The sequence below is a fragment of the Bufo bufo genome, chromosome 6 (assembly GCF_905171765.1).
Source record: "Bufo bufo chromosome 6, aBufBuf1.1, whole genome shotgun sequence".
Lineage (NCBI taxonomy): Eukaryota > Metazoa > Chordata > Amphibia > Anura > Bufonidae > Bufo > Bufo bufo.
The window spans coordinates 156,535,464-156,557,211 of NC_053394.1; the positions used below are offsets into that span (position 1 = coordinate 156,535,464).

Genomic DNA, 21,748 nt, shown 5'->3' on the forward strand with positions numbered 1-21,748 from the left:
TTTTTCGGGAACGGAATTGCAGACCCGGAAGTGCAGATCCGGGCAGCACATCGTGCTGCCACATAGAAATGAATGGGTCTGCAATTCTATTCCGCAAAATGCGGAACGAAATTGCGGACGTGTGAATGGGCCCTTTTTACACGGATTTTCTGTTTTCAAGCCTGCAGATCACGTGCAGTTTTTCTGCATGGATTTTCATACCCAGAGGCCCGCTGCACACGGGTGCGGTCGAACGTTCATAAGAGCTGCACGAATTTCTGTGCTTTTCTGCAGTTTTAATGTCTAATTGGGGTTTTTGTTGTGGATCAGATTGAAAAGGGTGAAATCCACAGCTAAAACCGCAAACATACTGTAACTGACATGCCGTTTGATTTTAAATCCGCGCGGCCAATCAATTTACGCATGTAAAAAAAAACGCAAACTATACATGAGATTTGTGTACTCTCATACACTCTGCGTTTTTTCCGCTAAAGAATCTGTGCGTAAAAAAACACATATTCCGCAACATGTGCAGGTGGCCAAAAGACGCAGCCCAGTGAATGCGATTTAAAAGATCTGTTGCGTATTTTTATCGTGCGGAAAGTAACCTAAGGTGTGGATTTTGAAATCCACAGCATGACCATTGTTTGCGCAGATTTAGTGCGGATTTCACCCTTTGTACGCAGATTTGGAGCAGAAACGGAAAGTAATCCGCTGAAAATCCGCTTCCCAGTGCAGATAGCTAAGGGTCTCACCCCAATGACTTCTCTCTCACAGCTGCCAGATGTTACATGCTGACCAATGGAACAGACATTTTTTACAGTGAAGTTTAGACTTTCATTTGCTTTTTCTGGAGCCACATCCTCTAGGTGCGGTGATTTCAGACGTTTTCCCTCAGACTTCTCTATCTGCAAAGCATGTGACCATAAAAAACCCCACAAGAATATCAAAAAAGAGGCAACGGACAAACTCTGTCAGAACAGCAGAGTCTACAGCAGACAATATAGCAGAGCGCACGGCTCCTCTCTGCTTCCCCCTCCTTTGTGTCTTCGGTTCCCTCATTACTTCCCATTCACTGTGAAGGATCAGTCTCAATGGTGCTCAAGGAAAGCAGAATTATGGGAAATGAAGTCCACGGACGCATTGAAGACATATTTTATAACGCGCTATGAACTACATTTCCCACAATTCTGCGATCTGTGAGCATCATTCAGACTGAACCATTACAGTGAAAGAGGAGAGATGAGCAAATCTCTATCACATAGACCAGGAGCCTGAGGAGGAGAGCAGAGAGGAGCAATGGATGAGCCCGACAGCAGCTACTGTGACTGATGATACCAGCAAATGACGTATCGTGCGTGTTACAGGAGAGCAGACTGTGGTGTCCTGCCCGTGTCAGGTAATGATTACACAGGAGGAGCAGACTGTGGTGTCCTGTCTGTTATTATAATACAGGAGGAGCAGACTGTGGTGTCCAGTCTGTTATTATAATACAGGAGGAGCAGACTCTGGTGTCCTGTCTGTTATTATAATACAGGAGGAGCAGACTGTGGTGTCCTGTCTGTTATTATAATACAGGAGGAGCAGACTGTGGTGTCCTGTCTGTTATTATAATACAGGAGGAGCAGACTGTGGTGTCCTGTCTGTTATTATTATACAGGAGGAGCAGACTCTGGTGTCCTGTCTGTTATTATACAGGAGGAGCAGACTCTGGTGTCCTGTCTGTTATTATAATACAGGAGGAGCAGACTCTGGTGTCCTGTCTGTTATTATAATACTGGAGGAGCAGACTGTGGTGTCCTGTCTGTTATTATACAACAGGAGGAGCAGACTCTGGTGTCCTGTCTGTTATTATAATACAGGAGGAGCAGACTGTGGTGTCCTGTCTGTTATTATAATACAGGAGGAGCAGACTCTGGTGTCCTGTCTGTTATTATAATACAGGAGGAGCAGACTCTGGTGTCCTGTCTGTTATTATAATACAGGAGGAGCAGACTGTGGTGTCCTGTCTGTTATTATAATACAGGAGGAGCAGACTCTGGTGTCCTGTCTGTTATTATAATACAGGAGGAGCAGACTGTGGTGTCCTGTCTGTTATTATAATACAGGAGGAGCAGACTGTGGTGTCCTGTCTGTTATTATAACACAGGAGGAGCAGACTGTAGTGTCCTGTCTGTTATTATAATACAGGAGGAGCAGACTGTGGTGTCCTGTCTGTTATTATAACACAGGAGGAGCAGACTGTAGTGTCCTGTCTGTTATTATAATACAGGAGGAGCAGACTGTGGTGTCCTGTCTGTTATTATAATACAGGAGGAGCAGACTCTGGTGTCCTGTCTGTTATTATAATACTGGAGGAGCAGACTGTGGTGTCCTGTCTGTTATTATACAACAGGAGGAGCAGACTCTGGTGTCCTGTCTGTTATTATAATACAGGAGGAGCAGACTGTGGTGTCCTGTCTGTTATTATAATACAGGAGGAGCAGACTCTGGTGTCCTGTCTGTTATTATAATACAGGAGGAGCAGACTCTGGTGTCCTGTCTGTTATTATAATACAGGAGGAGCAGACTGTGGTGTCCTGTCTGTTATTATAATACAGGAGGAGCAGACTCTGGTGTCCTGTCTGTTATTATAATACAGGAGGAGCAGACTGTGGTGTCCTGTCTGTTATTATAATACAGGAGGAGCAGACTGTGGTGTCCTGTCTGTTATTATAACACAGGAGGAGCAGACTGTAGTGTCCTGTCTGTTATTATAATACAGGAGGAGCAGACTGTGGTGTCCTATCTGTTATTATAATACAGGAGGAGCAGACTCTGGTGTCCTGTCTGTTATTATAATACAGGAGGAGCAGACTGTGGTGTCCTGTCTGTTATTATAATACAGGAGGAGCAGACTGTGGTGTCCTGTCTGTTATTATAGTACAGGAGGAGCAGACTGTGGTGTCCTGTCTGTTATTATAATACAGGAGGAGCAGACTCTGGTGTCCAGTCTGTTATTATAATACAGGAGGAGCAGACTATGGTGTCCTGTCTGTTATTATAATACAGGAGGAGCAGACTGTGGTGTCCTGTCTGTTATTATTATACAGGAGGAGCAGACTGTGGTGTCCTGTCTGTTATTATTATACAGGAGGAGCAGACTCTGGTGTCCTGTCTGTTATTATAATACAGGAGGAGCAGACTCTGGTGTCCTGTCTGTTATTATAATACAGGAGGAGCAGACTGTGGTGTCCTGTCTGTTATTATTATACAGGAGGAGCAGACTGTGGTGTCCTGTCTGTTATTATAATACAGGAGGAGCAGACTCTGGTGTCCTGTCTGTTATTATAATACAGGAGGAGCAGACTGTGGTGTCCTGTCTGTTATTATTATACAGGAGGAGCAGACTGTGGTGTCCTGTCTGTTATTATAATACAGGAGGAGCAGACTCTGGTGTCCTGTCTGTTATTATAATACAGGAGGAGCAGACTGTGGTGTCCTGTATGTTATTATAATACAGGAGGAGCAGACTGTGGTGTCCTGTCTGTTATTATAATACAGGAGGAGCAGACTGTGGTGTCCTGTCTGTTATTATAATATAGGAGGAGCAGACTGTGGTGTCCTGTCTGTTATTATACTACAGGAGGAGCAGACTGTGGTGTCCTGTCTGTTATTATAATACAGGAGGAGCAGTCTCTGGTGTCCTGTCTGTTATTATAATACAGGAGGAGCAGACTCTGGTGTCCTGTCTGTTATTATAATACAGGAGGAGCAGACTGTGGTGTCCTGTCTGTTATTATTATACAGGAGGAGCAGACTCTGGTGTCCTGTCTGTTATTATAATACAGGAGGAGCAGACTCTGGTGTCCTGTCTGTTATTATAATACAGGAGGAGCAGACTGTGGTGTCCTGTCTGTTATTATATTACAGGAGGAGCAGACTCCGGTGTCCTGTCTGTTATTATAACACAGGAGGAGCAGACTGTGGTGTCCTGTCTGTTATTATAATACAGGAGGAGCAGACTGTGGTGTCCTGTCTGTTATTATAATACAGGAGGAGCAGACTCTGGTGTCCTGTCTGTTATTATAATACAGGAGGAGCAGACTGTGGTGTCCTGTCTGTTATTATATTACAGGAGGAGCAGACTCCGGTGTCCTGTATGTTATTATAACACAGGAGGAGCAGACTGTGGTGTCCTGTCTGTTATTATAATACAGGAGGAGCAGACTCTGGTGTCCTGTCTGTTATTATAATACAGGAGGAGCAGACTGTGGTGTCCTGTCTGTTATTATAATACAGGAGGAGCAGACTCTGGTGTCCTGTCTGTTATTATAATACAGGAGGAGCAGACTGTGGTGTCCTGTCTGTTATTATTATACAGGAGGAGCAGACTGTGGTGTCCTGTCTGTTATTATTATACAGGGGGAGCAGACTGTGGTGTCCTGTCTGTTATTATAATACAGGAGGAGCAGACTCTGGTGTCCTGTCTGTTATTATAATACAGGAGGAGCAGACTGTGGTGTCCTGTCTGTTATTATTATACAGGAGGAGCAGACTGTGGTGTCCTGTCTGTTATTATTATACAGGGGGAGCAGACTGTGGTGTCCTGTCTGTTATTATAGTACAGGAGGAGCAGACTGTGGTGTTCTGTCTGTTATTATAATACAGGAGGAGCAGACTGTGGTGTCCTGTCTGTTATTATAATATAGGAGGAGCAGACTGTGGTGTCCTGTCTGTTATTATACTACAGGAGGAGCAGACTGTGGTGTCCTGTCTGTTATTATAATACAGGAGGAGCAGTCTCTGGTGTCCTGTCTGTTATTATAATACAGGAGGAGCAGACTCTGGTGTCCTGTCTGTTATTATAATACAGGAGGAGCAGACTGTGGTGTCCTGTCTGTTATTATATTACAGGAGGAGCAGACTCCGGTGTCCTGTCTGTTATTATAACACAGGAGGAGCAGACTGTGGTGTCCTGTCTGTTATTATAATACAGGAGGAGCAGACTGTGGTGTCCTGTCTGTTATTATAATACAGGAGGAGCAGACTCTGGTGTCCTGTCTGTTATTATAATACAGGAGGAGCAGACTGTGGTGTCCTGTCTGTTATTATATTACAGGAGGAGCAGACTCCGGTGTCCTGTATGTTATTATAACACAGGAGGAGCAGACTGTGGTGTCCTGTCTGTTATTATAATACAGGAGGAGCAGACTCTGGTGTCCTGTCTGTTATTATAATACAGGAGGAGCAGACTCTGGTGTCCTGTCTGTTATTATATTACAGGAGGAGCAGACTCTGGTGTCCTGTCTGTTATTATAATACAGGAGGAGCAGACTGTGGTGTCCTGTCTGTTATTATAATACAGGAGGAGCAGACTCTGGTGTCCTGTCTGTTATTATAATACAGGAGGAGCAGACTGTGGTGTCCTGTCTGTTATTATTATACAGGAGGAGCAGACTGTGGTGTCCTGTCTGTTATTATTATACAGGGGGAGCAGACTGTGGTGTCCTGTCTGTTATTATAATACAGGAGGAGCAGACTCTGGTGTCCTGTCTGTTATTATAATACAGGAGGAGCAGACTGTGGTGTCCTGTCTGTTATTATTATACAGGAGGAGCAGACTGTGGTGTCCTGTCTGTTATTATTATACAGGGGGAGCAGACTGTGGTGTCCTGTCTGTTATTATAGTACAGGAGGAGCAGACTGTGGTGTTCTGTCTGTTATTATAATACAGGAGGAGCAGACTGTGGTGTCCTGTCTGTTATTATAATACAGGAGGAGCAGACTCTGGTGTCCTGTCTGTTATTATAATACAGGAGGAGCAGACTGTGGTGTCCTGTCTGTTATTATAATACAGGAGGAGCAGACTCTGGTGTCCTGTCTGTTATTATAATACAGGAGGAGCAGACTCTGGTGTCCTGACTGTTATTATATTACAGGAGGAGCAGACTCTGGTGTCCTGTCTGTTATTATAATACAGGAGGAGCAGACTCTGGTGTCCTGTCTGTTATTATAATACAGGAGGAGCAGACTCTGGTGTCCTGTCTGTTATTATACTACAGGAGGAGCAGACTGTGGTGTCCTGTCTGTTATTATAATACAGGAGGAGCAGACTGTGGTGTCCTGTCTGTTATTATAATACAGGAGGAGCAGACTCTGGTGTCCTGTCTGTTATTATAATACAGGAGGAGCAGACTCTGGTGTCCTGTCTGTTATTATAATACAGGAGGAGCAGACTCTGGTGTCCTGTCTGTTATTATAATACAGGAGGAGCAGACTGTGGTGTCCTGTCTGTTATTATACTACAGGAGGAGCAGACTGTGGTGTCCTGTCTGTTATTATAATACAGGAGGAGCAGACTGTGGTGTCCTGTCTGTTATTATAATACGGGAGGAGCAGACTCTGGTGTCCTGTCTGTTATTATATTACAGGAGGAGCAGACTCTGGTGTCCTGTCTGTTATTATAATACGGGAGGAGCAGACTGTGGTGTCCTGTCTGTTATTATAATACAGGAGGAGCAGACTGTGGTGTCCTGTCTGTTATTATAATACAGGAGGAGCAGACTGTGGTGTCCTGTCTGTTATTATACTACAGGAGGAGCAGACTGTGGTGTCCTGTCTGTTATTATAATACAGGAGGAGCAGACTGTGGTGTCCTGTCTGTTATTATAATACAGGAGGAGCAGACTGTGGTGTCCTGTCTGTTATTATAATACAGGAGGAGCAGACTCTGGTGTCCTGTCTGTTATTATACTACAGGAGGAGCAGACTGTGGTGTCCTGTCTGTTATTATAATACAGGAGGAGCAGACTCTGGTGTCCTGTCTGTTATTATAATACAGGAGGAGCAGACTCTGGTGTCCTGTCTGTTATTATAATACAGGAGGAGCAGACTGTGGTGTCCTGTCTGTTATTATACTACAGGAGGAGCAGACTGTGGTGTCCTGTCTGTTATTATAATACAGGAGGAGCAGACTCTGGTGTCCTGTCTGTTATTATACTACAGGAGGAGCAGACTGTGGTGTCCTGTCTGTTATTATAATACAGGAGGAGCAGACTCTGGTGTCCTGTCTGTTATTATAATACAGGAGGAGCAGACTCTGGTGTCCTGTCTGTTATTATAATACAGGAGGAGCAGACTCTGGTGTCCTGTCTGTTATTATAATACAGGAGGAGCAGACTGTGGTGTCCTGTCTGTTATTATAATACAGGAGGAGCAGACTCTGGTGTCCTGTCTGTTATTATAATACAGGAGGAGCAGACTGTGGTGTCCTGTCTGTTATTATAATACAGGAGGAGCAGACTGTGGTGTCCTGTCTGTTATTATAATACAGGAGGAGCAGACTGTGGTGTCCTGTCTGTTATTATATTACAGGAGGAGCAGACTCTGGTGTCCTGTCTGTTATTATAATACGGGAGGAGCAGACTGTGGTGTCCTGTCTGTTATTATAATACAGGAGGAGCAGACTGTGGTGTCCTGTCTGTTATTATACTACAGGAGGAGCAGACTGTGGTGTCCTGTCTGTTATTATAATACAGGAGGAGCAGACTGTGGTGTCCTGTCTGTTATTATAATACAGGAGGAGCAGACTGTGGTGTCCTGTCTGTTATTATAATACAGGAGGAGCAGACTGTGGTGTCCTGTCTGTTATTATACTACAGGAGGAGCAGACTGTGGTGTCCTGTCTGTTATTATAATACAGGAGGAGCAGACTGTGGTGTCCTGTCTGTTATTATAATACAGGAGGAGCAGACTGTGGTGTCCTGTCTGTTATTATAATACAGGAGGAGCAGACTGTGGTGTCCTGTCTGTTATTATAATACAGGAGGAGCAGACTCTGGTGTCCTGTCTGTTATTATAATACAGGAGGAGCAGACTGTGGTGTCCTGTCTGTTATTATTATACAGGAGGAGCAGACTGTGGTGTCCTGTCTGTTATTATAATACAGGAGGAGCAGACTCTGGTGTCCTGTCTGTTATTATACTACAGGAGGAGCAGACTCTGGTGTCCTGTCTGTTATTATAATACGGGAGGAGCAGACTCTGGTGTCCTGTCTGTTATTATAATACAGGAGGAGCAGACTGTGGTGTCCTGTCTGTTATTATAATACAGGAGGAGCAGACTCTGGTGTCCTGTCTGTTATTATACAGGAGGAGCAGACTGTGGTGTCCTGTCTGTTATTATACTACAGGAGGAGCAGACTGTGGTGTCCTGTCTGTTATTATAATACAGGAGGAGCAGTCTCTGGTGTCCTGTCTGTTATTATAATACAGGAGGAGCAGACTCTGGTGTCCTGTCTGTTATTATAATACAGGAGGAGCAGACTGTGGTGTCCTGTCTGTTATTATTATACAGGAGGAGCAGACTCTGGTGTCCTGTCTGTTATTATAATACAGGAGGAGCAGACTCTGGTGTCCTGTCTGTTATTATAATACAGGAGGAGCAGACTGTGGTGTCCTGTCTGTTATTATATTACAGGAGGAGCAGACTCCGGTGTCCTGTCTGTTATTATAACACAGGAGGAGCAGACTGTGGTGTCCTGTCTGTTATTATAATACAGGAGGAGCAGACTGTGGTGTCCTGTCTGTTATTATAATACAGGAGGAGCAGACTCTGGTGTCCTGTCTGTTATTATAATACAGGAGGAGCAGACTGTGGTGTCCTGTCTGTTATTATAATACAGGAGGAGCAGACTCCGGTGTCCTGTATGTTATTATAACACAGGAGGAGCAGACTGTGGTGTCCTGTCTGTTATTATAATACAGGAGGAGCAGACTCTGGTGTCCTGTCTGTTATTATAATACAGGAGGAGCAGACTCTGGTGTCCTGTCTGTTATTATATTACAGGAGGAGCAGACTCTGGTGTCCTGTCTGTTATTATAATACAGGAGGAGCAGACTGTGGTGTCCTGTCTGTTATTATAATACAGGAGGAGCAGACTCTGGTGTCCTGTCTGTTATTATAATACAGGAGGAGCAGACTGTGGTGTCCTGTCTGTTATTATTATACAGGAGGAGCAGACTGTGGTGTCCTGTCTGTTATTATAATACAGGGGGAGCAGACTGTGGTGTCCTGTCTGTTATTATAATACAGGAGGAGCAGACTCTGGTGTCCTGTCTGTTATTATAATACAGGAGGAGCAGACTGTGGTGTCCTGTCTGTTATTATTATACAGGAGGAGCAGACTGTGGTGTCCTGTCTGTTATTATTATACAGGGGGAGCAGACTGTGGTGTCCTGTCTGTTATTATAGTACAGGAGGAGCAGACTGTGGTGTTCTGTCTGTTATTATAATACAGGAGGAGCAGACTGTGGTGTCCTGTCTGTTATTATAATACAGGAGGAGCAGACTCTGGTGTCCTGTCTGTTATTATAATACAGGAGGAGCAGACTCTGGTGTCCTGTCTGTTATTATAATACAGGAGGAGCAGACTCTGGTGTCCTGTCTGTTATTATAATACAGGAGGAGCAGACTCTGGTGTCCTGACTGTTATTATATTACAGGAGGAGCAGACTCTGGTGTCCTGTCTGTTATTATAATACAGGAGGAGCAGACTCTGGTGTCCTGTCTGTTATTATAATACAGGAGGAGCAGACTCTGGTGTCCTGTCTGTTATTATACTACAGGAGGAGCAGACTGTGGTGTCCTGTCTGTTATTATAATACAGGAGGAGCAGACTCTGGTGTCCTGTCTGTTATTATACTACAGGAGGAGCAGACTGTGGTGTCCTGTCTGTTATTATAATACAGGAGGAGCAGACTCTGGTGTCCTGTCTGTTATTATAATACAGGAGGAGCAGACTCTGGTGTCCTGTCTGTTATTATAATACAGGAGGAGCAGACTCTGGTGTCCTGTCTGTTATTATACTACAGGAGGAGCAGACTGTGGTGTCCTGTCTGTTATTATAATACAGGAGGAGCAGACTCTGGTGTCCTGTCTGTTATTATACTACAGGAGGAGCAGACTGTGGTGTCCTGTCTGTTATTATAATACAGGAGGAGCAGACTCTGGTGTCCTGTCTGTTATTATAATACAGGAGGAGCAGACTGTGGTGTCCTGTCTGTTATTATTATACAGGAGGAGCAGACTCTGGTGTCCTGTCTGTTATTATACAGGAGGAGCAGACTCTGGTGTCCTGTCTGTTATTATACAGGAGGAGCAGACTGTGGTGTCCTGTCTGTTATTATACTACAGGAGGAGCAGACTCTGGTGTCCTGTCTGTTATTATAATACTGGAGGAGCAGACTGTGGTGTCCTGTCTGTTATTATACAACAGGAGGAGCAGACTGTGGTGTCCTGTCTGTTATTATACAGGAGGAGCAGACTGTGGTGTCCTGTCTGTTATTATACTACAGGAGGAGCAGACTCTGGTGTCCTGTCTGTTATTATAATACAGGAGGAGCAGACTGTGGTGTCCTGTCTGTTATTATAATACAGGAGGAGCAGACTCTGGTGTCCTGTCTGTTATTATAATACAGGAGGAGCAGACTCTGGTGTCCTGTCTGTTATTATAATACAGGAGGAGCAGACTGTGGTGTCCTGTCTGTTATTATAATACAGGAGGAGCAGACTCTGGTGTCCTGTCTGTTATTATAATACAGGAGGAGCAGACTGTGGTGTCCTGTCTGTTATTATAATACAGGAGGAGCAGACTGTGGTGTCCTGTCTGTTATTATAACACAGGAGGAGCAGACTGTAGTGTCCTGTCTGTTATTATAATACAGGAGGAGCAGACTGTGGTGTCCTGTCTGTTATTATAATACAGGAGGAGCAGACTCTGGTGTCCTGTCTGTTATTATAATACAGGAGGAGCAGACTGTGGTGTCCTGTCTGTTATTATAATACAGGAGGAGCAGACTGTGGTGTCCTGTCTGTTATTATAGTACAGGAGGAGCAGACTGTGGTGTCCTGTCTGTTATTATAATACAGGAGGAGCAGACTCTGGTGTCCAGTCTGTTATTATAATACAGGAGGAGCAGACTATGGTGTCCTGTCTGTTATTATACTACAGGAGGAGCAGACTCTGGTGTCCTGTCTGTTATTATAATACAGGAGGAGCAGACTCTGGTGTCCTGTCTGTTATTATAATACAGGAGGAGCAGACTCTGGTGTCCTGTCTGTTATTATAATACAGGAGGAGCAGACTCTGGTGTCCTGTCTGTTATTATAATACAGGAGGAGCAGACTGTGGTGTCCTGTCTGTTATTATTATACAGGAGGAGCAGACTGTGGTGTCCTGTCTGTTATTATTATACAGGAGGAGCAGACTCTGGTGTCCTGTCTGTTATTATAATACAGGAGGAGCAGACTCTGGTGTCCTGTCTGTTATTATAATACAGGAGGAGCAGACTGTGGTGTCCTGTCTGTTATTATTATACAGGAGGAGCAGACTGTGGTGTCCTGTCTGTTATTATAATACAGGAGGAGCAGACTCTGGTGTCCTGTCTGTTATTATAATACAGGAGGAGCAGACTGTGGTGTCCTGTCTGTTATTATTATACAGGAGGAGCAGACTGTGGTGTCCTGTCTGTTATTATAATACAGGAGGAGCAGACTCTGGTGTCCTGTCTGTTATTATAATACAGGAGGAGCAGACTGTGGTGTCCTGTATGTTATTATAATACAGGAGGAGCAGACTGTGGTGTCCTGTCTGTTATTATAATACAGGAGGAGCAGACTGTGGTGTCCTGTCTGTTATTATAATATAGGAGGAGCAGACTGTGGTGTCCTGTCTGTTATTATACTACAGGAGGAGCAGACTGTGGTGTCCTGTCTGTTATTATAATACAGGAGGAGCAGACTCTGGTGTCCTGTCTGTTATTATAATACAGGAGGAGCAGACTCTGGTGTCCTGTCTGTTATTATAATACAGGAGGAGCAGACTCTGGTGTCCTGTCTGTTATTATACTACAGGAGGAGCAGACTGTGGTGTCCTGTCTGTTATTATAATACAGGAGGAGCAGACTCTGGTGTCCTGTCTGTTATTATACTACAGGAGGAGCAGACTGTGGTGTCCTGTCTGTTATTATAATACAGGAGGAGCAGACTCTGGTGTCCTGTCTGTTATTATAATACAGGTGGAGGGGACTCTGGTGTCCTGTCTGTTATTATAATACAGGAGGAGCAGACTCTGGTGTCCTGTCTGTTATTATAATACAGGAGGAGCAGACTCTGGTGTCCTGTCTGTTATTATAATACAGGAGGAGCAGACTGTGGTGTCCTGTCTGTTATTATAATACAGGAGGAGCAGACTGTGGTGTCCTGTCTGTTATTATAATACAGGAGGAGCAGACTGTGGTGTCCTGTCTGTTATTATAATACAGGAGGAGCAGACTCTGGTGTCCTGTCTGTTATTATATTACAGGAGGAGCAGACTCTGGTGTCCTGTCTGTTATTATAATACGGGAGGAGCAGACTGTGGTGTCCTGTCTGTTATTATAATACAGGAGGAGCAGACTGTGGTGTCCTGTCTGTTATTATAATACAGGAGGAGCAGACTGTGGTGTCCTGTCTGTTATTATACTACAGGAGGAGCAGACTGTGGTGTCCTGTCTGTTATTATAATACAGGAGGAGCAGACTGTGGTGTCCTGTCTGTTATTATAATACAGGAGGAGCAGACTGTGGTGTCCTGTCTGTTATTATAATACAGGAGGAGCAGACTCTGGTGTCCTGTCTGTTATTATACTACAGGAGGAGCAGACTGTGGTGTCCTGTCTGTTATTATAATACAGGAGGAGCAGACTCTGGTGTCCTGTCTGTTATTATAATACAGGAGGAGCAGACTCTGGTGTCCTGTCTGTTATTATAATACAGGAGGAGCAGACTCTGGTGTCCTGTCTGTTATTATACTACAGGAGGAGCAGACTGTGGTGTCCTGTCTGTTATTATAATACAGGAGGAGCAGACTGTGGTGTCCTGTCTGTTATTATACTACAGGAGGAGCAGACTCTGGTGTCCTGTCTGTTATTATAATACAGGAGGAGCAGACTCTGGTGTCCTGTCTGTTATTATAATACAGGTGGAGGGGACTCTGGTGTCCTGTCTGTTATTATAATACAGGAGGAGCAGACTCTGGTGTCCTGTCTGTTATTATAATACAGGAGGAGCAGACTGTGGTGTCCTGTCTGTTATTATAATACAGGAGGAGCAGACTGTGGTGTCCTGTCTGTTATTATAATACAGGAGGAGCAGACTGTGGTGTCCTGTCTGTTATTATAATACAGGAGGAGCAGACTGTGGTGTCCTGTCTGTTATTATAATACAGGAGGAGCAGACTGTGGTGTCCTGTCTGTTATTATAATACAGGAGGAGCAGACTCTGGTGTCCTGTCTGTTATTATATTACAGGAGGAGCAGACTCTGGTGTCCTGTCTGTTATTATAATACGGGAGGAGCAGACTGTGGTGTCCTGTCTGTTATTATAATACAGGAGGAGCAGACTGTGGTGTCCTGTCTGTTATTATAATACAGGAGGAGCAGACTGTGGTGTCCTGTCTGTTATTATACTACAGGAGGAGCAGACTGTGGTGTCCTGTCTGTTATTATAATACAGGAGGAGCAGACTGTGGTGTCCTGTCTGTTATTATAATACAGGAGGAGCAGACTGTGGTGTCCTGTCTGTTATTATAATACAGGAGGAGCAGACTGTGGTGTCCTGTCTGTTATTATAATACAGGAGGAGCAGACTCTGGTGTCCTGTCTGTTATTATAATACAGGAGGAGCAGACTGTGGTGTCCTGTCTGTTATTATTATACAGGAGGAGCAGACTGTGGTGTCCTGTCTGTTATTATAATACAGGAGGAGCAGACTCTGGTGTCCTGTCTGTTATTATACTACAGGAGGAGCAGACTCTGGTGTCCTGTCTATTATTATAATACGGGAGGAGCAGACTCTGGTGTCCTGTCTGTTATTATAATACAGGAGGAGCAGACTGTGGTGTCCTGTCTGTTATTATAATACAGGAGGAGCAGACTCTGGTGTCCTGTCTGTTATTATACAGGAGGAGCAGACTGTGGTGTCCTGTCTGTTATTATACTACAGGAGGAGCAGACTGTGGTGTCCTGTCTGTTATTATAATACAGGAGGAGCAGACTCTGGTGTCCTGTCTGTTATTATACTACAGGAGGAGCAGACTCTGGTGTCCTGTCTGTTATTATACAGGAGGAGCAGACTGTGGTGTCCTGTCTGGTATTATAATACAGGAGGAGCAGACTCTGGTGTCCTGTCTGTTATTATAATACAGGAGGAGCAGACTGCGGTGTCCTGTCTGTTATTATAATACAGGAGGAGCAGACTGTGGTGTCCTGTCTGTTATTATATTACAGGAGGAGCAGACTGTGGTGTCCTGTCTGTTATTATAATACAGGAGGAGCAGACTGTGGTGTCCTGTCTGTTATTATAATACAGGAGGAGCAGACTCTGGTGTCCTGTCTGTTATTATAATACAGGAGGAGCAGACTCTGGTGTCCTGTCTGTTATTATAATACAGGAGGAGCAGACTGCGGTGTCCTGTCTGTTATTATAATACAGGAGGAGCAGACTCTGGTGTCCTGTCTGTTATTATACTACAGGAGGAGCAGACTCTGGTGTCCTGTCTGTTATTATAATACAGGAGGAGCAGACTGCGGTGTCCTGTCTGTTATTATAATACAGGAGGAGCAGACTCTGGTGTCCTGTCTGTTATTATAATACAGGAGGAGCAGACTGTGGTTTCCTGTCTGTTATTATAATACAGGAGGAGCAGACTGTTGTGTCCTATCTGTTATTATAATACAGGAGGAGCAGACTCTGGTGTCCTGTCTGTTATTATAATACAGGAGGAGCAGACTCTGGTGTCCTGTCTGTTATTATAATACAGGAGGAGCAGACTGTGGTGTCCTGTCTGTTATTATACTACAGGAGGAGCAGACTCTGGTGTCCTGTCTGTTATTATAATACAGGAGGAGCAGACTCTGGTGTCCTGTCTGTTATTATAATACAGGGGGAGCAGACTCTGGTGTCCTGTCTGTTATTATAATACAGGAGGAGCAGACTGTGGTGTCCTGTCTGTTATTATACTACAGGAGGAGCAGACTGTGGTGTCCTGTCTGTTATTATACTACAGGAGGAGCAGACTGTGGTGTCCTGTCTGTTATTATAATACAGGAGGAGCAGACTGTGGTGTCCTGTCTGTTATTATACTACAGGAGGAGCAGACTGTGGTGTCCTGTCTGTTATTATAATACAGGAGGAGCAGACTGTGGTGTCCTGTCTGTTATTATAATACAGGAGGAGCAGACTCTGGTGTCCTGTCTGTTATTATAATACAGGAGGAGCAGACTGTGGTGTCCTGTCTGTTATTATAATACAGGAGGAGCAGACTCTGGTGTCCTGTCTGTTATTATAATACAGGAGGAGCAGACTCTGGTGTCCTGTCTGTTATAATACAGGAGGAGCAGACTGTGGTGTCCTATCTGTTATTATAATACAGGAGGAGCAGACTCTGGTGTCCTGTCTGTTATTATACAGGAGGAGCAGACTCTGGTGTCCTGTCTGTTATTATAATACAGGAGGAGCAGACTGTGGTGTCCTGTCTGTTATTATAATACAGGAGGAGCAGACTCTGGTGTCCTGTCTGTTATTATAATACAGGAGGAGCAGACTCTGGTGTCCTGTCTGTTATTATAATACAGGAGGAGCAGACTCTGGTGTCCTGTCTGTTATTATAATACAGGAGGAGCAGACTCTGGTGTCCTGTCTGTTATTATAATACAGGAGGAGCAGACTCTGGTGTCCTGTCTGTTATTATAATACAGGAGGAGCAGACTGCGGTGTCCTGTCTGTTATTATAATACAGGAGGAGCAGACTGCGGTGTCCTGTCTGTTATTATAATACAGGAGGAGCAGACTCTGGTGTCCTGTCTGTTATTATAATACAGGAGGAGCAGACTGTGGTTTCCTGTCTGTTATTATAATACAGGAGGAGCAGACTGTAGTGTCCTATCTGTTATTATAATACAGGAGGAGCAGACTGTGGTGTCCTGTCTGTTATTATAATACAGGAGGAGCAGACTCTGGTGTCCTGTCTGTTATTATAATACAGGAGGAGCAGACTCTGGTGTCCTGTCTGTTATTATAATACAGGAGGAGCAGACTCTGGTGTCCTGTCTGTTATTATAATACAGGAGGAGTAGACTCTGGTGTCCTGTCTGTTATTATAATACAGGAGGAGCAGACTCTGGTGTCCTGTCTGTTATTATAATACAGGAGGAGCAGACTGTGGTGTCCTGTCTGTTATTATAATACAGGAGGAGCAGACTGTGGTGTCCTGTCTGTTATTATAATACAGGAGGAGCAGACTCTGGTGTCCTGTCTGTTATTATAATACAGGAGGAGCAGACTGTGGTGTCCTGTCTGTTATTATAATACAGGAGGAGCAGACTGTGGTGTCCTGTCTGTTATTATAATACAGGAGGAGCAGACTCTGGTGTCCTGTCTGTTATTATAATACAGGAGAAGCAGACTGTGGTGTCCTGTCTGTTATTATAATACAGGAGGAGCAGACTGTGGTGTCCTGTCTGTTATTATAATACAGGAGGAGCAGACTGTGGTTTCCTGTCTGTTATTATAATACAGGAGGAGCAGACTGTGGTGTCCTGTCTGTTATTATAATACAGGAGGAGCAGACTCTGGTGTCCTGTCTGTTATTATAATACAGGAGGAGCAGACTGTAGTGTCCTGTCTGTTATTATAATACAGGAAGAGCAGACTCTGGTGTCCTGTCTGTTATTATAATACAGGAGGAGCAGACTCTGGTGTCCTGTCTGTTATTATAATACAGGAGGAGCAGACTGTGGTGTCCTATCTGTTATTATAATACAGGAGGAGCAGACTGTGGTGTCCTGTCTGTTATTATAATACAGGAGGAGCAGACTGTAGTGTCCTATCTGTTATTATAATACAGGAGGAGCAGACTCTGGTGTCCTATCTGTTATTATAATACAGGAGGAGCAGACTGTGGTTTCCTGTCTGTTATTATAATACAGGAGGAGCAGACTGTAGTGTCCTATCTGTTATTATAATACAGGAGGAGCAGACTGTGGTGTCCTGTCTGTTATTATAAAACTGAGGAGCAGACTCTGGTGTCCTGTCTGTTATTATAGTACAGGAGGAGCAGACTCTGGTGTCCTGTCTGTTATTATAATACAGGAGGAGCAGACTCTGGTGTCCTGTCTGTTATTATACTACAGGAGGAGCAGACTGTGGTGTCCTGTCTGTTATTATACTACAGGAGGAGCAGACTCTGGTGTCCTGTCTGTTATTATAATACAGGAGGAGCAGACTCTGGTGTCCTGTCTGTTATTATAATACAGGAGGAGCAGACTCTGGTGTCCTGTCTGTTATTATAGTACAGGAGGAGCAGACTGTGGTGTCCTGTCTGTTATTATAATACAGGAGGAGCAGACTCTGGTGTCCTGTCTGTTATTATAATACAGGGGGAGCAGACTCTGGTGTCCTGTCTGTTATTATAATACAGGAGGAGCAGACTCTGGTGTCCTGTCTGTTATTATAGTACAGGAGGAGCAGACTGTGGTGTCCTGTCTGTTATCATAATACAGGAGGAGCAGACTCTGGTGCCCTGTCTGTTATTATAGTACAGGAGGAGCAGACTCTGGTGTCCTGTCTGTTATTATAATACAGGAGGAGCAGACTGTAGTGTCCTGTCTGTTATTATAATACAGGAAGAGCAGACTCTGGTGTCCTGTCTGTTATTATAATACAGGAGGAGCAGACTCTGGTGTCCTGTCTGTTATTATAATACAGGAGGAGCAGACTGTGGTGTCCTATCTGTTATTATAATACAGGAGGAGCAGACTGTGGTGTCCTGTCTGTTATTATAATACAGGAGGAGCAGACTGTGGTTTCCTGTCTGTTATTATAATACAGGAGGAGCAGACTGTAGTGTCCTATCTGTTATTATAATACAGGAGGAGCAGACTCTGGTGTCCTATCTGTTATTATAATACAGGAGGAGCAGACTGTGGTTTCCTGTCTGTTATTATAATACAGGAGGAGCAGACTGTAGTGTCCTATCTGTTATTATAATACAGGAGGAGCAGACTGTGGTGTCCTGTCTGTTATTATAAAACTGAGGAGCAGACTCTGGTGTCCTGTCTGTTATTATAGTACAGGAGGAGCAGACTCTGGTGTCCTGTCTGTTATTATAATACAGGAGGAGCAGACTGTGGTGTCCTGTCTGTTATTATAATACAGGAGGAGCAGACTCTGGTGTCCTGTCTGTTATTATACTACAGGAGGAGCAGACTGTGGTGTCCTGTCTGTTATTATACTACAGGAGGAGCAGACTCTGGTGTCCTGTCTGTTATTATAATACAGGAGGAGCAGACTCTGGTGTCCTGTCTGTTATTATAATACAGGAGGAGCAGACTCTGGTGTCCTGTCTGTTATTATAGTACAGGAGGAGCAGACTGTGGTGTCCTGTCTGTTATTATAATACAGGAGGAGCAGACTCTGGTGTCCTGTCTGTTATTATAATACAGGGGGAGCAGACTCTGGTGCCCTGTCTGTTATTATAGTACAGGAGGAGCAGACTGTGGTGTCCTGTCTGTTATTATAATACAGGAGGAGCAGACTCTGGTGTCCTGTCTGTTATTATAATACAGGGGGAGCAGACTGTGGTGTCCTGTATGTTATTATAATACAGGAGGAGCAGACTCTGGTGTCCTGTCTGTTATTATACTACAGGAGGAGCAGACTCTGGTGTCCTGTCTGTTATTATAGTACAGGAGGAGCAGACTGTGGTGTCCTGTCTGTTATTATAATACAGGAGGAGCAGACTCTGGTGTCCTGTCTGTTATTATAATACAGGAGGAGCAGACTCTGGTGTCCTGTCTGTTATTATAATACAGGAGGAGCAGACTCTGGTGTCCTGTCTGTTATTATAGTACAGGAGGAGCAGACTGTGGTGTCCTGTCTGTTATTATAATACAGGAGGAGCAGACTCTGGTGTCCTGTCTGTTATTATAATACAGGAGGAGCAGACTCTGGTGTCCTGTCTGTTATTATAGTACAGGAGGAGCAGACTGTGGTGTCCTGTCTGTTATTATAATACAGGAGGAGCAGACTGTGGTGTCCTGTCTGTTATTATAATACAGGAGGAGCAGACTGTGGTGTCCTGTCTGTTATTATAATACAGGAGGAGCAGACTGTGGTGTCCTGTCTGTTATTATAATACAGGAGGAGCAGACTGTGGTGTCCTGTCTGTTATTATAATACAGGAGGAGCAGACTCTGGTGTCCTGTCTGTTATTATAATACAGGAGGAGCAGACTGTGGTGTCCTGTCTGTTATTATAATACAGGAGGAGCAGACTCTGGTGTCCTGTCTGTTATTATAATACAGGAGGAGCAGACTGTGGTGTCCTGTCTGTTATTATAATACAGGAGGAGCAGACTGTGGTGTCCTGTCTGTTATTATAATACAGGAGGAGCAGACTCTGGTGTCCTGTCTGTTATTATAATACAGGAGGAGCAGACTCTGGTGTCCTGTCTGTTATTATAATACAGGAGGAGCAGACTGTGGTGTCCTGTCTGTTATTATAATACAGGAGGAGCAGACTGTGGTGTCCTGTCTGTTATTATAATACAGGAGGAGCAGACTCTGGTGTCCTGTCTGTTATTATAATACAGGAGAAGCAGACTGTGGTGTCCTGTCTGTTATTATAATACAGGAGGAGCAGACTGTGGTGTCCTGTCTGTTATTATAATACAGGAGGAGCAGACTGTGGTTTCCTGTCTGTTATTATAATACAGGAGGAGCAGACTGTGGTGTCCTGTCTGTTATTATAATACAGGAGGAGCAGACTCTGGTGTCCTGTCTGTTATTATAATACAGGAGGAGCAGACTGTGGTGTCCTGTCTGTTATTATAATACAGGAAGAGCAGACTCTGGTGTCCTGTCTGTTATTATAATACAGGAGGAGCAGACTCTGGTGTCCTGTCTGTTATTATAATACAGGAGGAGCAGACTGTGGTGTCCTATCTGTTATTATAATACAGGAGGAGCAGACTGTGGTGTCCTGTCTGTTATTATAATACAGGAGGAGCAGACTGTGGTTTCCTGTCTGTTATTATAATACAGGAGGAGCAGACTGTAGTGTCCTATCTGTTATTATAATACAGGAGGAGCAGACTCTGGTGTCCTATCTGTTATTATAATACAGGAGGAGCAGACTGTGGTTTCCTGTCTGTTATTATAATACAGGAGGAGCAGACTGTAGTGTCCTATCTGTTATTATAATACAGGAGGAGCAGACTGTGGTGTCCTGTCTGTTATTATAAAACTGAGGAGCAGACTCTGGTGTCCTGTCTGTTATTATAGTACAGGAGGAGCAGACTCTGGTGTCCTGTCTGTTATTATAATACAGGAGGAGCAGACTGTGGTGTCCTGTCTGTTATTATAATACAGGAGGAGCAGACTCTGGTGTCCTGTCTGTTATTATACTACAGGAGGAGCAGACTCTGGTGTCCTGTCTGTTATTATACTACAGGAGGAGCAGACTCTGGTGTCCTGTCTGTTATTATAATACAGGAGGAGCAGACTCTGGTGTCCTGTCTGTTATTATAATACAGGAGGAGCAGACTCTGGTGTCCTGTCTGTTATTATAGTACAGGAGGAGCAGACTGTGGTGTCCTGTCTGTTATTATAATACAGGAGGAGCAGACTCTGGTGTCCTGTCTGTTATTATAATACAGGAGGAGCAGACTCTGGTGTCCTGTCTGTTATTATAGTACAGGAGGAGCAGACTGTGGTGTCCTGTCTGTTATCATAATACAGGAGGAGCAGACTCTGGTGCCCTGTCTGTTATTATAATACAGGAGGAGCAGACTCTGGTGTCCTGTCTGTTATTATAATACAGGAGGAGCATACTCTGGTGTCCTGTCTGTTATTATAATACAGGAGGAGCAGACTCTGGTGTCCTGTCTGTTATTATAATACAGGGGGAGCAGACTGTGGTGTCCTGTCTGTTATCATAATACAGGAGGAGCAGACTGTGGTGTCCTGTCTGTTATCATAATACAGGAGGAGCAGACTCTGGTGCCCTGTCTGTTATTATAGTACAGGAGGAGCAGACTGTGGTGTCCTGTCTGTTATTATAATACAGGAGGAGCAGACTCTGGTGTCCTGTCTGTTATTATAATACAGGGGGAGCAGACTGTGGTGTCCTGTATGTTATTATAATACAGGAGGAGCAGACTCTGGTGTCCTGTCTGTTATTATACTACAGGAGGAGCAGACTCTGGTGTCCTGTCTGTTATTATAGTACAGGAGGAGCAGACTGTGGTGTCCTGTCTGTTATTATAATACAGGAGGAGCAGACTCTGGTGTCCTGTCTGTTATTATAGTACAGGAGGAGCAGACTGTGGTGTCCTGTCTGTTATTATAATACAGGAGGAGCAGACTGTGGTGTCCTGTCTGTTATTATAATACAGGAGGAGCAGACTGTGGTGTCCTGTCTGTTATTATAATACAGGAGGAGCAGACTGTGGTGTCCTGTCTGTTATTATAATACAGGAGGAGCAGACTGTGGTGTCCTGTCTGTTATTATAGTACAGGAGGAGCAGACTCTGGTGTCCTGTCTGTTATTATAATACAGGAGGAGCAGACTGTGGTGTCCTGTCTGTTATTATAATACAGGAGGAGCAGACTGTGGTGTCCTGTCTGTTATTATAATATAGGAGGAGCAGACTCTGGTGTCCTGTCTGTTATTATAATATAGGAGGAGCA

The 21,748-nt window shown here is 44.3% G+C and overlaps 1 protein-coding gene across 3 annotated transcripts in view; it reads left to right on the forward strand.

Annotated features, from left to right (window-relative positions):
• The first annotated feature begins 1,194 nt into the window (after nt 1–1,194).
• LOC121005387 (oocyte zinc finger protein XlCOF7.1-like) overlaps nt 1,195–21,748 on the forward strand; it is a 48,279-nt gene continuing 27,725 nt past the window's right edge. The window contains exon 1 of one of the 3 annotated variants that reach the window (XM_040438110.1): nt 1,195–1,378. The gene's annotated coding sequence lies outside the window, so the exon portion shown is untranslated. The remainder of the gene's footprint in view (nt 1,379–21,748) is intronic. The other 2 variants (XM_040438111.1, XM_040438112.1) reach the window with 2 other exon arrangements.